General features: G+C 38.1%; 1 long non-coding RNA gene across 1 annotated transcript in view; it reads right to left on the bottom strand.

Moving 5' to 3' along the window:
- Positions 1-7,678: 7,678 nt before the first annotated feature.
- The window catches only part of LOC306800726, a 599,049-nt gene continuing 586,889 nt past the window's right edge, over positions 7,679-19,838 (bottom strand). Inside the window, exon 2 of the long non-coding RNA XR_013773911.1 lies at positions 7,679-7,767. This is a non-coding gene — a long non-coding RNA (uncharacterized lncRNA). The remainder of the gene's footprint in view (positions 7,768-19,838) is intronic.

The raw sequence follows: 19,838 nt of genomic DNA, 5'->3' as shown, positions 1-19,838 counted from the left end.
TTCAGAGAGGATTGTCTTCCTGTTCTCATTTTCAGTGAATTAGTCTTTTTCTGAGAATCTCAGCTGAATACCCAACAGACTAACCATGATCATCAGTATTAGCTTATTCCATAAGTAATGCATCTTTCAGCTAATTCAGAATAGAATCATAGAATCATTAAGGTTGGAAAAGGCTCCTAAGATCATTGAGTTGAGCCATCACAATACAGCACTTATTATTCCAATTATTTATTGGCATAATAATACATAACTCATTAGTCATGGGTATAATATAAAGCACATCAAGTGGGTGTACCATGATATTTGACTCTCTACATATGGTTTAGGTGCACATTACTGACATTAAGGCAGCTCACTACCCTTGTGAACTTGCAATCTATGGCCATTAGAGAACAGTTAAGGATTTTCCCTGTACAGCCCAGTGGCTACTCCTCCCTAGGCAGCCAGATTTTTTAAAACAATACTTCCTGCCAAGTCAGTCTTACAAATATGAAGCTCTGTTTTTCAATACACCTTTCCAGGTTGTTAAAAGTGGCCTTTGGCAGCCAACCAGCCTGGCAGTGGCAGGTGGTGTGGCACCAGAAGAAAATCATGCTTCAATACAGGTGCTGCACTCTGAACATGAGGATCTGTTATAAGAGTCCTCAGTTGTGTTCAGAGCAAAGAAAATTGCAAAAGAATCATTCCATCCCCTTGTTTGGCTACAGGAATTTGGCTGTGGCTGATCCAGTGTCTGCAGATGCCCCTGAAGCCTCACCTGGGGCACAACATCCAGACAATGTGTAACTTTTACAATAAGCCTCTCTCTTTTCTCATGTGCGTGATTAGCCAGCTCAACCACAAAATCATGATAACTGATTTCTCCCAGAGAGTAACATGGTTTACTCTTCCTCTGAGCTGTGAATAAAGCCTCTGCTTTCAAAAGGAGGAATAAACTGTTGGGTTTGAAGACCTTGGGAAAGAATTTTAAGCTCTCGTCTGTCTATGTGTGTGCTTTGAGACATATAAACAAAACAAGACAGTCATTAAAAATGCAGTCGTTAGAAACCATAAAATAAATATTTTTCACTTCCTTTTAACTATAGGAATTTATCAGATGTACTTTGTACAGCACTCTCTCATGTAGAAAATTCCTAATGATAAATATCTTGAAAAACATCTGGTTAGACACAAGGTTTACAATTCTCAATATTACTACTTTGTTGTTAGCTGCTCTTAATTAGTTTTATTCATTTTGCAAAGAAAAAATGTTAACTACCCTCCCCAAAAAAAAGAAGAAAAAGGGTTGATTGAGAGGTGATAGCTGAAAGATTCAGAGAGAGACTGGTGAGATTTTTATTTATTTTGTTATGAATCCCCTTAGGAGCAGAGCCATTCATGAGATTCTGTATGTGTGTGCTGTGCACATGTGTGCATGCATTTTATATATAATTGAGCATTTGTACAGATATTCACAAACACAATTTTATCCATTCTTAAAGAAGCTGTAGCACAGTTGAAGGCAGTCAGAATAAAATAACCATTAATCTTCCAGCACAGCATAGTCAGTGACAGGATAAGCTCCCACATTATGTTGCCAACAATCTTCCTGGACTGAGAAGTCCTTTCCGTTTTTGTGCTCTTGGCTGAGCCTACCTACAGACATGCCAACAAGCCTTAAGAGTTATAGTGCTTTCTATTATGACACCTGACTCATCAGGGTACTAAACCACCTGCTTGATTTTGAGCATGGGAAATATTTCATTTTTCAGGCCCATTCTCAACTCCTGCAGCTGAGCAGGCATGGTATTAGTCAGGAAATGTAACTGGCAGCACTTTCTCTCTCATTTCACGTGGACTAACAAATGGTGACAGCAAATAGTCACTGCCTGACCTATATCTGAATTGCTGCATTGGAGCCAACGGGCAAATAAACATTTTCTGTAAGTCCTGTACTCTCAGATTTTTTTATACATTCATTTTAATTCAGGAAAAAATTCTGTATCCAATATGTACAGTCAGTTCCCATTGCTTCATAAGAGATTGTATTTGAAAATATGGAATGGACATATTTTCCACCTCTTACTATCAGCAATGTAGAAACTGCACTTTACAGTATCAAAGTTTATGGCTGTTGAGCAGGTCAATACCTAATTGTAAAGTAGTGAGAAGATAATTTTAAAATGTAAGTGGAAAAGGGAATGATCCTTTCCTTCAAAGTACAGTTTTATAAAGATTAGTGGCTTAAAAAAATGTGGGCAACATTGATCTTCCCCTGAAGTATATCTCTGTCAAGAGACAAGGCTGAATAAGATTATATCAATTATTTCTTTCAAACAACCCAGTACTGAAAAGCAGGGTGCTGCTCAAAATGGTTCAACACTGAACAGAGTAGCTTAGAACCCCCACACTGCAGAAGACAAAAAGTAAAAAAAAAAAAAAAAAAAAAAAAAAAAAAAAAAAAAAAAAAAAAAGAGATGAACTCTAAGGTCATGTGAAGGTATTCTGTTCAATATTTAAGGTGCTCTTGTATCAACAGAGCCTTGTTGGTTTACTATGATTACACTGATACACAATTTAGTTGATTGTAGTTTGGAGCTAAAAGTTCCTTGTGATTTCAATGCATATCAAAGTATTGAAATAAGGCCAACACAAGATTCACATAGCAAGCAGTTCTGCAGGATCAGATTATATTGGTACATTTTGGAATTCCAGAAGACATTCAGTGAGAATATAAGGACTGCTTTCTGAAACACAGAAGCATTCTCTCTTACCATTTAAAATTATACTGAAAAAGCTTAAAAATTAAAAACTTCCTAACAAGTCAATGTAAAACCTTGACATTAAGTATAAAGCTATTTCACTACTCAGTTGTTTTGGTTATGGATGGTAAGACAAGAACATGAATCTAGCCAGAAATAAGTGGATTTCTTATTAAAACACTTTCACATGAAGTTCTGCAAGGACCTAAACCTGCCCAAATGCAATCTTGACTTGGGCACATGCCCAATATAATTCAATTCAACAAGAAAATTATTTGTACATGAAATTAACCTTCATGGAACAATCTCTGAAAGCAGAATTTTCAGTTTGACACTATGGCAACATAAATCAAGGGACCGCCTCTCAGTTACATCTGCAATGACAGTGCTGCTCCACCTTTATCCTCAGCAATGACTTCTCTTCTGCAAAGGGTTTAGGTTTCAGGGGCTTTGCTTCTGGCAGAATTCACTGCCCAGATAGAAGTGCTATCTTTCAAGACAAGGGTGATGCAGACTGTGCATTGTTCACTACTCTTTGCCCTCAAAAGACCTGCTCAAACTTTTCAGATTGATATTACATCTTTGTCTGATTTCTACTAATTACAGTAGAATAATTTCCTTTACTAGCACTGCAAAATTAATCTTATATTTGAAAGAAGAAATATTGCACATTCAAACAGATGTATGAGAATGTTCTGTGTCACAGCTAACAAAATTATCAAACAAATACAAGTTAATTATTTTTTTAAAAACTGCTTGAATCACAATTTTAAGCAAGTACAAAGCAGGAAATTAGTGAACAGAAGCATCAACAATTATAAGAATTGGGAAAATAATATTTTAATTATTGTTTTCTCCTAAATTAGCATAAAAATATAATCCAGCTGTAAAAACAAGGCAGAAAATACCCAGTGTACAGTGTTTTCCAAGACCCAAGATTCCTCAGAACAACAACCAGCTAAGAGATATTACAGTACCCTGAGATGCCATAAAGTTCTGCATTTACCTCTTCTCTTTCTGAATAGAAATTTCACACTGGATATAAGTTGCCTTCTTAGCAAATGCTTTTCTCAAAATAAATGCATTTTATGGATTTTTTTCTGTCTTGATAATCTAGTATTTTCCAGCTTTAAAGCATTCCACTTACCTTTCTGCAGTTCAGCATGGTTTCTTACAAGTGATTCCATCACAGTGCCAAAAAAAACCAATCAAATAGGTGGCCACCACATCAACATGGCACCAGATCAACATTCCCCAGGCCAAACTTTGCCATCAGCTTAGCTGAAATCGCTGTGACATCTAATCTTCTAAAACATCACCTTTCCTTGTTAAAATAGAGAAGGTAATATTCTACCCAATTCTCAACAACTTGACAATGACACTGCTTTGAAAATTTAATTCCCAAATATTTGTATAAGCATCTTCATATCTCCAATTCTTTGGGACATTTTAATTGATTTTGAAATATTCTATAAATTTTCTTATATTTCTTCCAGAGCTCCTGATAACATAAGAGCTACTTGATATGTGTGAATTTTTACAGTTTTCTTTGAGCAGTTTTCTGAAGGTTGAGTTTATTTTGTTGACAAGAGACTGAGCATGTGCAGATGTTCCTGTTTTATATGAGTAGCAGCTTTGGAGTGTTAAGACTAAAACCAGTTGTGTGAAGGATACAGAGAAAGCAAAACATTTTTTTAATTCACTGAAGACAAATTGCTACTGACCTTGAGGAAACTATAAGAAAAATTGGTTTGTGGGAAGTCATTTTTACTTAAGCACCATGTGTAAGTCTGCTTACACTACTGCAGAACCCTGTGAGAAGTCAACATGAACCAAAATTTAATACACAATCTGAGAACTATTAACATTTCATTTGGGATTATTTTGTATAGATTAATTTTGTACCAACAGTGATGAGTACTTTTTTTTTCAGATTGTGGCAGTGTTTATTCTTCACTGCATACTGACTGTAGGCTGATTGACAACTTCAAACTAAACCAGTAGCCCAAAATAATGTACTCCCTCTCTCAGCTTGTGCTTGAATATTCAAAACTGCAGATGTAGGAGTAAAACACAAGACAGAGAAGAGTAAAAAGATTCAAATCTTACTGAGATCCAAGGTGCTGAATGTTAGATGTAGGCTTACCTCAATGAACTATCTTTCCTTGGATAATTGCAATTGGACATTATCATGACTCGAGAAAGGTTACAAATTTAAGATTCTATGCTTGCAAATTCTGTTCAATAATAATTCCCATAGAGTAAACCAATGAACTGCTATGCTTTTCTCACCTACTATGGATTTTCTGGATTAAATCCTGAACATGCATTTTTAAGAGGTTCATAAATAAATAGATAAATAAGTGAACCATCTGATTCTTTAAATCAGGGAGCTCAGTGAGGCTGATTTCTTCAATGTGAGGCTTTTGACCAGGTCTGCATGAGCAAGGTACATCGTGCCTCTCCACAGGTCCAGTAGGCTGCAAGCACAGCCTTTAGTCCATGTTAGTACCTTAATATTAGGCAATATTAATATGTGCAAAATGAGTTTAAGGCCCTGTTATCTCCCTTGCATAAGCAAATTACTTGCTTGTGCAACAGTTTAGCATCTGGTTTTACAGCAATAATAAATTATTCATGTTCATTACTGCACTACTGGTATGGATAAAAAAAGGAAAACCCACTTTAAAATGAAGACAGGCTGCAGTTGCATCTTAACAGCTTAGCACAGAAGAATCTGTGATACTTACCACCTCTGTTGAGTAAAATAGAGGCTACTCAAAATGAAAGAAATGTTCCCCCACCCTCTATCATGGCTGATCACCTGGACAAAAGGCTTAAGAGACTTAAATTTAGTCAGTTATCAATGTGGAGCATCAGTCAAAAGCTACAGCCTCCCCCACTGAAAATTAACTAACAGATATTTTTGCACATATTCAGGCTGTTAGGCTTTGCAGAGGAATGCAGAAATAGTATCAAGTGACTTCAGAGATTCTGTAAACTCCATGGTCATGCAGCAAATATGGAATATTTGGGTCTTTCCAGTCCTTAGTTAATATCTCCAGGAAATAAATGCCAGCCCATAAAGAAAGGATAGAATCTGGGAAGTACAGGGAGGGTGCCATGGATTCCTTCCCTGAATTTCTTTATCATGTTATGGAGACTAATAAGGCATTGTGAGACTCATAAAAAATAATTTCCACCAATATATTTTTTCACTGTCATGAAGTATTGCACCTTTATGATAAATGCTTTCATCACAAAGAAAAAAATATAAAAATGCTGACCTGAAAGAGATTTACTGGTTCTTTTGTCATAGCAGTATGTGAGTAGAATAAGAATTGTTTTGCACAGTAAGAAAAATGCCAGACTACTTCCTTCCAATTCTGTATTTCATTCTTGGTGTAGGATGAGTAAATGCTCAGTACACAGAGAACATGCAAATTACAGGTAAGGTTATCAATATATGTTGTCTGGCCACAGCCCAGTACAATCAAGAGTTACTCCGATTTACATTAACTTAAAAATATGTCCCAAAAGCAGAACTATCTACATGATTGATATCTCTGTGTCAGTGGCAGAGCAGAAAACAACAGATGCAAAATGGATTAAGTGCCTTTCGGACTTCTTCTGCCTTGTGAAAATTTAGTGAACTAAAAAAGTCTCAGAATGGGGATTTTTTTCATACTTCACGACATCTTTAATGTAGAATTAAATGAAATTTGGAAACCAGACTAGAATTACAACAGAATAAACGAGAAGCTCAGAAAAGGGAGGTGGCAGAACTGTTAATGCTGTGATAACTCCTCCCCTAGAGCGATGATGAGGATCTAAAAGCCAATCAAGCAGGAAGTGGTAGGTGTTCAATGCCCTAAATAGCCCTATGGAAACCTTATGTAAACCAATTTTTCTCTCTATAGTGGGCACCGTTAGAGTGTTTCTTTTCTTCACAGGTATGCCATGATTTGTGTGATAAAAATAGCCATAGCCATGCTAGAGAAACAGGAGGTCAGGCAGGTTGATTTTTCTCAGGAAGAAATTGTGGGAAACAAAGAGATCTGAAAAAAATAAGTAGTAGGGTTGCCATAGAAAATGCCGAACTAATAGAAAGTTAAGCATGAATCATAACATGGCACAGAGTGTTTTATATTTACATTTGCAGAGTGTTCCAATCCTTGCAGACATACCTAGTGAAATTTTAAATTTTATTTTAAATCCTAATCTCAGTGGTAGAAGAGGCAGCCACCAAGAAAGCTGCAAAATATGCCCCAGAAGTAGACAAATACAAGGGCAGCTAGCTTGAGCTGTCATGATGGTGATGATGTTTTCAGGTTCCAAATTAGTCACCTTAGAGCAGGATCAGTTGCCAGCTGCCAGTTTGCCAAAAAACAATCCCTCTCTCAACAAAGTATACTGTTTTAACCTTCTGTTCAGCTGCTGAGTTTTCACAATGGTATTTATGAGGAAAGGGAAAGAAAAGGTCAATTTGAGGAGATAGCCAATTGTGAAGGATTAAAGACTTGATACTGTAAATTTTTAAGTTCAAAATGTTTGTTTCTTTGTGTTTCTATGAGTAGCAGTTCCTAGGCATGTGAGGTAGCAGGTACCTTTGCCTTGAGCAGTCCTGTATTTCAGTGTCCCCAGGATAAACAGTAGAACAATAGCAAGGCAGATGATCTGCAGCTATTCTGTAGGTTGTACCAGCCACACGAATCCCAAGAAGAGTTTCATTGTGGTAAGGTATGGCAATGCCAGAATTTCTGCATCCTCTAAGCCCTACACCAGATCTGGGCCAGTGTGATTTGCAAGAAGAGACAGCTGGAAAATGTGTGCTCTCCTACTCTGTTTATTCTGAAAAACATTCAATTCCCTTTTTTCCAAAATTAACAAAGAACAACAACAGCAACAAAAATCAAACAAACACACCAAAAAACAAAAAAACAAACAAAAAAAAAAAAAAAAAAAAAAAAAAAAAAAAAAAAGAAAAAAAAAAAAAAAAAAAAAAAAAAAAAAAAAAAAACCAAAACTAAACAAACACCACAAAGTAGTGAGATATAGGAAGACAGCATGCATGTCTCAGGAATTACCAGTTTATAAACAGGAAGAAGAAAGAAGCAGAAAGTCTTACATTCACAGCTTTAACAAGCAGATTCCAATTCTCATAGTTAATCTAGGCTTGTCAGTGTACTTTAATTCTTCAGCAGAAGTGTGATCAGATCTCTAGAAGCACACTGACTCAGTGGGTTTGAAAATTAACACTAAAGCACTCAGCTATCCTCCTTTTTCCTGTTTTGAAGAAATTTTCAATTCTGCATCTCCAGGATATGTGACCAGCTATCTTGAAACAAACATAACTCTTAATTATTGCACTGGCAGGTTGATATTTTTAATGAGTATGATATTTCATTTCCATGAGCCTGATGTGCTGAGAGAGGCTATGTCTCATCTTTATTTCAGAGAAGAAGGGTCATCATCCAATCACCAATACATCCCACACATAGTTAAATAAGTCCACCACAGATCTTTCTCCTATAATTATAATGCAAGGTAACTATGGTAACGATAGTTGGCAAATCTTGCCTTTTAAATGGCTTCTGTTGCACAGGTTTTTATATCTTCTTCCCCCTCCCCCTTCCTACACACATTTTCTTATTATAACAAGAAGATATGGACAACTATTATGAGATCTCTGGATTCCTGTCCTCAGCATTGCTGAAGATCATGGCTTCGTCAAGACTGGCGATCACATTTGACCCAGCCAGTTTAGATTGCCTTCATATTTTATGTTCTCAATAATCCTACAGTCCAAGATACCTCCTCACTAATACCTTTACTACATCAATTTATATTCCCCCTTTTCACCGAATTCTAATGTTACTGAGTCGAGTCAGATTCAAACAAGATTAAAATCATGACATTTCATGAATGCTTGGCATCTCCATCTTAGAATTAGAATGCATAGAAATTTTCTTCTTTATAATTTATATAATTATGGATGCTCACACTCTGTCTGAGCTAAGAAGAACTTGAAAGAAGGCTATTCAATTTCTGTAGAGAGTATTGCCACTTACTAGCATTTACACCTAAAGGAAAAACTGTTGTAAAAACTTGCTGCACTCAAAGGTCTGTGTTGCCTCTGAGCTCACTGGCTGCATCTCCCATCTCAACATTTTTTCCATTGACTCACCTTTGATTTTTGGCAGATTCCGAACATATTATTCATTGCAACACTGATGATGTGATCATAGTATAGATGACACTACTTGCTTTTTAGAACAAAACAATACTTTGTTCTTCTGACTAGTTTAAGGTGCATTATGCTTCTTCCATCCATCAAACCACTTCATTTCAATTCTGAACAGGATATCAAGTTTAAAAACTTTGGCTGTACATTACTTATAGCCAAAAGTACAAAAATTCAAGGGCAGAATCAAAGGGCTAAGAAAAAAATTTACATTCTGATTATAATATGCAGTGCTATCAGTTAACAGTGCAACGTTATCACTTCCTTGATTATTGGAAGAGTAAGGCTTAAAAATATAAAAACAAAACTAGAGCTGCAGTATGCAAAGGCATATGGAAAAAAAATATGTACACAACCCGATCTATTAAATTATCTCTATATTTGGTGTTTAAAAGGGCTTAAATCACAATTATAAAATTCCAGTGGGTTAAAAAAATTAAATCTATGGACCAAATTCAGCTGTGATATAAATCTAGACTAATTCAACTGCAAGCAGTGGTGGTGTTCCAGATTTACACCAGTGTAATTGAAACCAGAATCAGCATCATTTATTAAACTCCAGAGGCCATGTTCGTCTCTCAGTATGTTTATTTAAGTCTCATTAGCTACTGAGAGGGAACTGTATACCTAATGGCATGCAATGGATAGCAGGCATAGAAGCAGGGAAGGCAAAGGGATTTTCAGGGCTCAAGAAAGGCAGACTGTTCCCCAGGAAAGGAGCAGTTGTTCCTCTCTTATTCAATCATGTTATTTACTGCCATGGTTTTGTTTGGAATAGAGATAAAGCTGGTATAGCATTGTGTTCTGGATTTAGTATGAGAATAATGTTGATAACACACTCATGTTTTTAACTGTTGCCAAGCAGTGTTTAGACTAAGTCAAGGACTTCTCAGCTTCTCATGCCCTGCCAGAGAAGGCTGGATGGGCACAAGAATCTGGGAGGGGACACGGCCAGGACAGGTGACCCAAACTGGTCAGAGGGATATTCCATGGCATATGGCTTCACACTCACCATAGAAACTGGGGAAAGCTGCTGAGGGACACTGCTGCTTGGGAACTGGCAGGGCAGTAGGTGGTGACCACTTGCATTGTGCATCACTAGTTTTGTATATTCTAATTATTATTAATTTTATCAACATTATTATCTTCTTCCTGTTCTGTCCCATTAAACTATCTTTATCTCAATCCACAACTTTTTTCATTTTTGCCCTTCCAGTTCTCTCCTCCATTCCACTGGGGACCACAGTGATGACGGGCTGTTTGGGGATTATTTGCCAGCTGGGCTTAAACCATGACATTTACAGAGCCACAGAAAAATAGCAATGACTCCAGACAGGGAGATTATAAAGTTACAATTATATATCTGCATGTGCAGACCAGTCATCACATTAAAGTGTGGCTAAATTATTCTAGCTTACTTTGATGGGACACTGCCAGTAAATGGTGCAGCCTTTCAAGAGGACTTTGGTCTCTTCTCCTACCTATACTTCTTTTTTTTAGACCTGTAGACACCTGTGTTTCAGTGCCTATGTTGAGAACAAGGTCTTCTGGGAACAGAACAAAAAATATAATTTAACAGTTGCTAGATAGGCTCTGTACTCTTGGATCTTGCTGCTATAATCCTGGTTCTTAATAAAAGAAATAGAAATCATTTGATATCTGTACTAGATACAAATACAACTACAGTAAAAAGTAGCCTTCCTTCTATTTGGAGAGAACCAAGGGAAATGTAAAGTTAACAAGCCTATGTGGCTAAAGAAAGACTCAAATTTATCATGAAAAGTAGTGCAGAGCAATTTCAGAGCTTCATATTATATGTACACAGAGACCTGACTTCCTGTACTTGTGATGTAGGTCTCCATACATTGAAAATCTTTCTCTGAATTTTGTAAATGTGCACACATTGTATAGAACAACCTGAGCACTAAACTGGGGAGATAGAGAAGCCTTGTTTTCTTCCCATTTTCTTCTTCATCCTGAGATCGTCTTGTTGTCAGTCTGAGTTAACCTAAAGATCCCCAGATGCTGCTGCAGAAGACAGGTCAGCCTTGCTCTTTCTATTACGCTTGCCAAAAGATCATTCTCATCTGAAGATCTGGAAACCTCTGAGGACTAAGTTTTTCATTTGTTTTGTGTGAAACTGCATGCTTCAGTGCAACAAAAATCACAATCAATAGATATGTCTGAGCAATGCACTTTCCCTTCCTTGGCTTAGGTTACTTTCATCTTCCTAGTAGCAGCCATAAAAGAAGACTCCAAGTTTATTTTACTCCAAGTCATAATCTGCATGACCAAACTGAGGGTTTTAGTATATATTCCTTGAGCACATATAATTCCTTATGCACAAAAATTAAATCAAGTCACAGAAGACAAAATGAAGTCTTGCAGAGATTGGTGAAGGATCTCAGAAACTGCAAAATATGCATATATATATATATATACACACACACATACATAAAAAGATATCTTAAACATTTCCTTCCCTCCACCCTCTCTAAAAATTATGTTTCTGGCCAGTTGAGACTTATTGACCAGTGGTGGAAGAGCTGCATTTTGAATTGCCTTCAATGAGAAGAGAAGTTCTAGAAAGACCATCTTAATTGGCCCAGGAAAGCCTTTGGTTCATTATAAGTCCTGAGCTCAGTAGAAAAATTCTTTAATTTCAGTTTCTGCAACAAGTATAATTCAGTAAAATGAGAGTCTGGCCAAGAAAGAAAAATAAAGGCTTTTAAAAATACAATTTCTCTAACAAATTGTCGGTCAGAGAAAAATCATTTTATCAGAGATTCAAAATCAGCATCACATTTAATCCAAGGATCTCTGTACAACATGTAAAAATGTCAAAGCTGGTATTTCGATTTTGAAATAACAGCACAATATCTTAGCATAAAGCTGATGAGTCATCCACATGCTAAACATTTGGAAAGTCCAGATGCTCTTGGGAAATTTCTTTTTAATAACAGGAAAGATTTTGTTTTCTTTATTTTTTCTAAAAAGTGGAAGTAAGAATGATTTCTTTTCCTCCAGGTTCTGAACCCGGTTCAGTGAGTTGTTAATTTTTTCCTGAGGTGTCCTAAGCACCTTCTACTAACCCTTGAACAGAAACTGAAGCCATGCTGAAGTCTGCCTACAGAATGGATTTTTTCACATCCACTTTGACAAGAATAACGTCAGCATCCAGATTGAGCTAGAAAAACATAATTATTTCACTGCTCTTTGGACTGTATTCCCACATAATAATAAGGAGTCCTGAAGATAAAGTTATTCCTGGGGAATGGATCTTCTGGTGTGACCTGCAACACTCTTTCTTCAGCAATCATGTGGATGACTTATCACACATCTTTCACATTGCCAAAAATGTAATTGGAATGTTACAGGACTCATAGGCTTTGGATTATACTTACCCAATTCTTGATTAGGCAGTTTATCCAATTAATAACAGAGATGTACATATAATAGACAGTGAGAAATAAGATAAACTTGTTAACCTCAGTACCTACACTGTACTTCAGTTACATTCATCATCAATTATTTCTGCCTTCATTAATTAATTACTTGAGACAGAAACATACCACCCAGTATTTCTGGTGGGAAGCTTTGTGCAGGAAGGTGGGCACAGCCCCTCAGGGCCCTGTCCAAGTCCTTATGTGACCAGCCCAAGGCTGCTCTGCTGCATGGTGTGACACTGTACCACATACATGGCTGGTGTGTGCCTGGCATCACCAGGAAGGCAAACAGATTTGGAACTTGAACATTTTCCTCTTCCATTTATTATGGAAAGCTTATTGTCTCTATGGTAAAGTACTTCTGAGATTACAAGAGAGCAGAAAATAATCAAGGAAGGAGATACCTTCTCAGTGTCATGGACCCAGGACACAAGCTGTCTAGGTTAAGGAGATATACTGGGTTGTAAATCAGGCATGTTTTCACTCACTCATAACCAAGCCTTGATTAACATTAACTTTTAAAATGGATGCCTTGCAACCATAGATCTGAGAAATGCTTCAAATGGTATGTCAGGATTTACAGGCATTTTATACTACTGGAGAGCTAACATGCCACCCATGAAGAGTTTCTCCATTCCATTTTGGGGAAAAAAATGCATAAACCTTTCAAATAACCTCTAGAATTTCTCAGATTCTAACAACTGTTTTAGTTAATGCTCCAGGACTTAACTAACTCTTTATTAAGAAGTCAAGCCAATATTTTCTACTAATGGTAGATGAATTAACTACTTTCAGAAGTTCATCACCATTCACCTTTTGCATTACCAAATTAGAAGAGATCATAATTTTCATACAGTGTCATTGGACTCAACATCTTCAAATGCCAAAGATGAAAATGAAAACTCATCTACCAGAATACACTGCAAATGATATCAGCATCTCTCCCTTACCCTTAGGATACAGATAGAGGGAATTGTTTTCCCTGTTAAGTATGAAACACAGTAAAGTTTAAATTAGTTAGTGGCTTGAGGTGACACATTTTTCAGATGTTCTGGATGAGAATCGTCTCTGAAATTCTACTCTAGAGGACAAAGTCCCTTTTTTCCTTATGGTAAATAGGCAGTGACTAACTGAAGAACAAGGATAACATTCAGGTTTATTAGGTGTTCCACATCTACTTGGAAAATGTTTACACCTTTAAGTGAGTTTGATGGTGAGTGAAGCCACCAATCAAGCAGAGGGTCTGCTAATGCAGAGTGCACTCTGAAAGAACAGCACTGACTGGGACATAAGTGATCAGTTGTGATTCTAGCAGAGGAACTGCAGTCATTATTTAGCCAAAGATGTTTATTATTAACTGTGAAGAATGAGCTTTAGGCAGCAGAGTGGGAAGTCACTGTGGGAGCAGTGGAAGTAAATGAAGATTTTTGTCCACTCAAGATAGGTTCTTAGCTGTTTCAGTTAGATATTAATTTTTATCCTGAATAGAATAAATTATATGAAATGCAGTCTGACTTCCTATAAATAACATAGCTGCTGTGCAGTTCTGTTCCTTTCCTCTATCAGCCATTTATTGCTCACAAACCTTCTTGCAAAATAGAATTGATAAATGTAGTATAACAGTTATGAAGCAGTAAAATGGGAAAAATGTTCCTGAATGTTACTGTTAAGATAAAAGAACACAAGATGATCTCTGCTTTGGTGATACTGTCAGCAATTTACAATAACATGAATAAGTTTTGGGAAGGTACCTTTGTTTTTTACACCTTTGTTTCTGCATTCTTTATTTTGCACCTATTTGCATCTAGTCCACTCAATTGCAATCCATGAGTTCTGGGGGACTTTCAGACAGCTCCAGAAGGTAAAAACAAACAACAAAGATGATGTTGCACACTTTCCTTGAGCCTCTGTCCTTAGGAAGCATGAAAGTCAACTTGTGCCTGTGCCTCATTCAGAATCATTTTTCTTTTATGCTCCACTGTACTCGGAACAATTTCAGTTATAATGTGATACGTTTTCTCAAAGTCAAGGTGACATAAAACAGTAAGTGTGTTTCATAACAGATAAATCCTGTCCACTATAATGTCATATTAACATTTTGGTTATCTACCTGAAGTTCAGGGACCTATTTAAATTGAAATGATCCACCTAACAAGATATTAAAAAGTGGAGAAGAGATACCAAGATCTAATATCATTTTATGTTATAGCAGTTTTATTGCAAGGAATATTTTATCTGTAAAGGTTATGCTCTCACCTAAAATTTTGTATAAAAGTTTTCCTGTTTACAATTGAAACATTACAAATAAATAAACAATATAATTCATTTTACGACAAAAGTGATGGATAGCATTATAGCTTCAGAATTACTTAGCTGCCATGGTGGTAGATATTCTAGAGCTATACAAAACCCACAGAAATGTAAAAAATTATAAGATTCAGCCTCAATATTTCTCAATTATTCATCAAAAAATCAAAGCTACTTCCCCTTCAGGTTTGTTCAAAGAAATACTGCCCTAACAGGAGTTGCAAAGTTTGCTGTGGAGCACTTTAGGGTACCTTAAATCAGATGGCTTCTCCAAGTTGCACCCAAAATCATATGAGTTCTCACGCTGGCATGTGATTCTCTCACAAAAGAACAAAGATGGATATTTATACAAAACTTGGGAATTACTTAAGGTCTACAGTCTCAGGACTTAACAGATCTCAGTCATTATACCAAACACATGATGCGAATAAAAATACATCAGATGTTTCCTGAGCACGTGGCTGACAGGCACCATATGGGAAGTGGGCTTGCCCATGTTCCCATTAGTTTCCATGGGCGTTTTGTCCCTTGGTTTCAACTGCAGCAGGGGAGAGCCTGCTCCTACAAGCGAGAGGAACACAGCACAGCACGTGTCCTTGGGACACCTGTTGGTGCTGCCTGGAGCTATGGCTAAAGCAGGAGCCATGGGTTTCTCAGCCACTGCAGGAAGGGCCACAGGGCAGTAGGGATGGTAAGCCATGAGTGCCTCCAGCTTGCACCCCTCACTTCACACTCCACACATGGTCTGCAGCGTGATCTGAGCATTTCTGCAGCACAAAGCCATACCTGAGTACTGCATCCAGCTCTAGGGCTTCCAACATAAGAAAGATGTCAACCTGTTGGAGCAAGTCCAGAGGAGGGCCATGAAGATGATCAGAGGGATGGAGAACTTCTCCTGTGAAAGCAGGTTGAAAGAGTTGGGGTTCCAACCCCTGCAACAGTGGTTGTTCAGTCTGGAGAGGAAAAGGCTCCAAGATAACCTCACAGGAGCATTACAGCACCTGAAGGAGACCTGCAAGAAGGCTAGAGAAGGACACTTGACAAGAGCATGTAGTAACAAGACAAAGGGAAATGGCTTCACACTGAAAGGGGACACGTTTAGATTAGATATTAGGAAGAAATTCTTGATTGTGAGGGTGGTGAGGCACTGGAACTTGTTGCACAGAGAAATTGTGGGAAGTGCTCAAGTCAAGTTAAATGGGGCTTTGAGCAATCCAGGCTAGTGGACAGCATTTCTGCTCAGGGCACAGGGGTAAAAACCAGGTGATCCTTAAGGTCTCTTCCAACCCAAACCATTCTATGATTCTGTGTCTGGACACCTGCCTAGAGTGTCTGGCAGGCAGCTGTGTGGATGCCACTTTACCTGTGGCTGCCCATTTAATATAGCTGAGGTTTTCCACACCTTTGAGGCAGAAGCAATTTTTCTTTCAGAATGTACCAGTTTGCCAAGAACTGTGGATGCAAACCCTCGAAACGTGCCTTGAAATGCCAGCTTTCACTTCATCTGTCAAAACTGTACATGTAAACAAATTCATGTTTGTTCAAGATGCATAGCTGCAGTAAGCAGAACTTGCTCAATCTGCCAGGAAACAGCTCAAAGCAATGAGAGCAAATGTGACAAAATATGTTTGGCATGAAGAGCAAAGTCAAACACTAGAGACCCTATAGCAGACCTACTCCTTTTTTCTCAAAGTGATTGTAAACCAATTTGCCTTGTTTCATAAATTCATTCATGTATCAGAATTGTTTTTTCTTTCCAGAAACAATGCTGTTGAACATATAGCTGTTGAGCATGTTTTGGCCTTCAGTATGGTTTCTGAGAAATACTGTTTAAATATGAGGGCTAGACTAAAGACAGGTATTTGTATAGGCAGATATTTCTTCTCTCCATCTTTTAAAGAATTGTCTGTTGAAAATAAATTGGGCCTCTATTTGCTTGCACTTTGAGTGCTTAATCATAAAGGAAGCTCAGGTTTTATTGGACAGTTTCATGGAGGAAATATGTTGGCAAAACAGAGGCAGAAGACAATAGTAGGAAAGGAACAGATTTTATAGCATTTTTAGAGAACTGAGACAGACACAGTGAATATCAGATACTTCCACTGGCAGGTTCATTTCCAGCTCTGCCAGCTCAGGTTGTTAAAAGCCCTTCTGAAGCTGAACTCCCTCAGTTTCTCATCCGCCCTTCTACTCTCCTTTCTTGATGTCATACAATTGTGATACTGGTGAGGGGATGTTTGGCCTACAGGCTGTTCTGCAATATCTGACTGGGATGAGTCAAGGCTCATGAGCCAGGCAGGAGCCACACCACTCTTCAACCTCCTCTGAGATTTACTAGAAGTAGCATACTGAGGGCAAGGCAGAGCAAACAGAGTTTCTGTTGATCTACAATTGTCTGCATGTCATGTGGTTTCAAGCCTGAAGCAGGAGAAAATAATTTTATATAAACCTTTCTGAATTTGGATCCCTTCTTAAGGATGTTGAGGTAGGTACCACCATGGTCCACAGGAGCTGGTCTCTTCAGCACAGGGAGATTCCTAAGGAAACCAACAGGAGTGATTTGTGCCAGAAAAATTCACATTTTTCATTCATAACATGTGGTATCTTCACAACACACACATGTTCATCTCATGCTTCACTGGCTTAAATGACTTTTATACATTTGTAACCATTTGGCATTAATGTACAATGTCTACCCTCTGAAGTGCCTATAGGACTGGAAGAGAATCTTCCAGCAAACTCGCTGGGTAGCAGACAAGCAGTTACAGTGCAAAGGAGCTTTCTAGAACGCTGCCAGCAAAATAACACTGAGGCTTCTCTCTTTACATGTGCTTAGATTTGCTTCCCACAAGGCAGTACAAGCAGTGGTGGAGTGGGCTAGATTAAGAATGAGCAACAGTGAGTCACTAATCACTGTCAATTCACTGATAATCACCAGAGCACCACTCCACAATGACAACCTGGCACTGCCATTGATGTCTTGCTGGTGTTGAGGGGATCCTTCACAGAATTGCAAGCACCTTCACTGCAGAAATCAGGTAGCTGCAAAGTAAGATTAAAAAAAAAATAGTTTTCCTAGCCTAATACAATTCAATTATAATGAGTTCACTTTGTGTGCCATTGCTAAAGGCAGGAACAGTGTGCAATGTGACACATGCTGTATCTATCCTCCTCAGCAGCCTAAGACTGCTGGTTAGTCTTCCCTTCTGATTTTTTTGCTGCTGTTTACTCTGGTTTTACAGTAAATGCTTGATGAATACACCCCTAATTAAGTACTTTTGACCAGCCCTACAAAAAATCGACCACTCTCTTAAAACACTTTCCTGGGATCCGAGCTTTTATCCGTTCTGAATTTAACATAAACTCCAGTCTCTCTGATGTCATCTACTAAACAGTGTCAGACTGGGGCAATGCTTTAGTGAGAAACTTCCAAGAAAAATCTAAGCGCTGCAGTGACTCATTCTCTTCCCTCTGACTCAGTACTAGATTGCTCTCCTAAGATGCTCTTCTGGAGGTGTTATCTTTCAGATGAGATAAAAAACTCGGGTTCTGACCACATACAGAATTTTTTTTTTTAACAGGGGGAGGAGATGTATGCTGTATTTTGCTATATATCCCCCATACCCCAAAGGAAATGAATTCAAAAACTGTCTGGAGTGGACAGGACACTCCCACCTCAGATGTTTGCTTCCACTCCCCCGTTGGAGGGTTAAAGGACAGAGAGGTGCTGACATAGTGCTTAATCTCCTTCAGCCAGAGGCAATTTTAAAAAACAAGAGTAGGTGATTGTTAGCTTTTCCAGCTTCCTTCGGGTGAGTCAGATAGGGAGAGAATTCACAAGTCCTCCCACAAAGGGAGACCAGGGCAGGATGACCCCCAGTGCCACTGAGCACTGATAATAGTGCAGAGCAGTGATGTGAGAGATGTGGGGATGAATGTGGCTCTGGAGCCTCTTGAATGTGTCCTAGACAAGAGTTTCTATATTTTTTTTTATTTCTTTGTGATAGTTCACCATTCACATAATTTTTTCCACAGGCAATCAGTGAGTGAGGAGTTGCCTGATCAGCTAAAATAATAAATAAATGCATTTCTTTTTTGCCCTTTCAATCCATATGCCTTTCTTCCTTACGATTTCTAATTTGCATTTCACCCAAGCCCTCACAAAGTATCTTTGCTACAAGCCTAAGGCTTCCAGACCAGACGGAACGGGCCAGATCAATAAAAAACATCAATGATATTTTCTCTTAAAAAAAAATAAATTAAAAAAAAAAAAAAAAAGCCCAAATTTTCCTCCTCCATCATCCCAGAATAACTGAATAAACTCCAGCCCTCAGAGTTATGGAAAAAAAAAAAAACCCACACGGTCATTTTAGAAGTCAGCTGATAAACTGATACCTTTAATTGCTGCTAATAGGCTGAAAAAAAAAAAACAAAAAAAACAACACTCTGAAAATGGAATGAGCTACTCAAGCCATGACAATAGGTGATGATGGTGATAATGTCTTGACTTTTCAGTCTGTTGCTAATCACTGTACATCCATGTGGGAAGAAAAAAAAAAAACTAATCCCACGGGTGTGCGCAGGTTCTGACTCTTCCCAGAGTTTTTCTGCTTGGGCAACATTATAATTTTCCTTTACTGCTTTACAATTTTACCCAGGGCAGCAATGCAAGAGGCGAGCCTGGTCATGGGTGCTGCAGCACTCTAGAGAATGGAGCAATACTGATCAATCCCTTTCCCCACCAGTGCCTCAGGTACCAGTCTTTGCCCCGAAAAGCAGCCAGAGTATCTATTCACCCTGCTGTGTGCGACTCCTCAAACAGGCGGAAAATAAAGAACAAGCAGAGTTTGGCAGGGTAGCCCTGCCATTTGCACCTCTCCCAGTTAAAACTTTGTAACTATGAACGCTGCATTTCTGCTATGAGTAATGAAGATTGTGCTATACCCGATGATTCATCTCTCAAGTCTGCCTGCAGCTTTGAAGTCTTTCATTAACTGTGTGATATGCATTCAACCGATTATCTAAATGATCTAAGTATTATATAATTAATCAGCGGAGTGCAGGATACCCCATCTGACATTTCCTTGGGAGCGTTGAGGT

This window comes from Erithacus rubecula, assembly GCF_903797595.1.
Source record: "Erithacus rubecula genome assembly, chromosome: 4".
Taxonomy (NCBI): domain Eukaryota; kingdom Metazoa; phylum Chordata; class Aves; order Passeriformes; family Muscicapidae; genus Erithacus; species Erithacus rubecula.
Note: the sequence above shows the minus strand (reverse complement) of the source record. Positions and strands in the feature narration are given on the sequence as shown.